Source organism: Leptonychotes weddellii, unplaced genomic scaffold, assembly GCF_054177405.1.
Source record: "Leptonychotes weddellii isolate Sample4059 unplaced genomic scaffold, ASM5417740v2 HiC_scaffold_32493, whole genome shotgun sequence".
NCBI lineage: Eukaryota > Metazoa > Chordata > Mammalia > Carnivora > Phocidae > Leptonychotes > Leptonychotes weddellii.
Window position 1 is genome coordinate 1 of NW_027923147.1, and position 1,362 is coordinate 1,362.

Sequence of the window (1,362 nt, forward strand, 5' to 3'; positions counted from 1 at the left end):
GGCTGGTTTGATTCCAAAGTTTGTGTCCTTCTTGGGCAGAACTGAATTGTAGTCCCATTCAGTTTGAATCTGCCTGGGCTCTCACTAACATTGCTTCTGGGACGTCAGAACAGACCAAGGCTGTGGTAGATGGAGGTGCTATCCCAGCATTCATTTCTCTGTTGGCATCTTCCCATGCCCACATCAGTGAACAAGCTGTATGGGCTCTAAGAAACATTACAGGTGATGGGTCAGTTTTATGAGACTTGGTTATCAAGTACAGTGCAGTTGACCCACTATTGGCTCTCCTTGCAGTTCCTGATATGTCATCTTTAGCATGTGGTTACTTACGTAACCTTACTTGGACACTTTCAAAGCTTTGTCCCAACAAGAATCCTACACCCCCATTAGATGCTGTTGAGCAGATTCTTCCTACCTTAGTTTGTCTCCTGCATCATGATGATCCAGAAGTACCGGCAGATACCTGCTGGGCCATTTCCTACCTTACTGATGGTCCAAATGAACGGATTGAAATGGTTGTAAAAACAGGAGTTGTGCCCCAGCTTGTGAAGCTTCTAGGAGCTACTGAATCACCCATTGTGACTCCTGCGCTAAGAGCCATAGGAAATATTGTCACTGGGACAGATGAACAGACTCAGGTTGTAATAGATGCAGGAGCACCTGCTGTTTTTCCCAGCTTCCTAACGAACCCCAAAACTCATATTCAGAAGGAAGCTACGTGGACAATGTCAAACATCACAGCTGGTCGCCGGGACCAGATACAGCAAGTTGTGAATCATGGATCAGTCCCATTCCTCATGGGTGTTCTCTCTAAGGCAGACTTTAAGACACAAAAGGAAGCTGTCTGGGCTGTGACCAACTATACAAGTGGTGGGACAGCTGAACAGATTGTATACCTCGTTCATTGTGGCATAATAGAACCATTGATGAACCTCTTAACTGCAAAAGACACCAAAATTATTCTGGTTATTCTGGATGCCATTTCAAACATCTTTCAGGCTGCTGAGAAACTAGGTGAAACTGAGAAACTTAGTATAATGATTGAAGAACGTGGAGGTTTGGACAAAATTGAAGCTCTACAAAACCATGAAAATGAGTCTGTGTACAAAGCTTCATTAAACTTGATTGAGAAGTATTTCTCTGTAGAGGAAGAGGAAGATCAGAATGTCGTGCCAGAAACTACCTCTGAAGGCTATACGTTCCAAGTTCAGGGTGGCACTCCCGGGACCTTTAACTTTTAGATTGTACAGCTGAGGCAGAAAGTTGTTTGTTGTGTACTCTGTTTGGTAGAAGTTTGTCTTACTGTTTCTCTACTAAGAACCCTTTTTAAATGTGTTTTGTTATTGTAGCACTTTTTACAAC

General features: G+C 43.3%; 1 pseudogene; it reads left to right on the forward strand.

The window, feature by feature from the left end:
• The first annotated feature begins 7 nt into the window (after positions 1-7).
• On the forward strand, positions 8-1,354 carry LOC102747687 (importin subunit alpha-1 pseudogene; annotated as a pseudogene).
• The last annotated feature ends 8 nt before the right edge of the window (positions 1,355-1,362 follow it).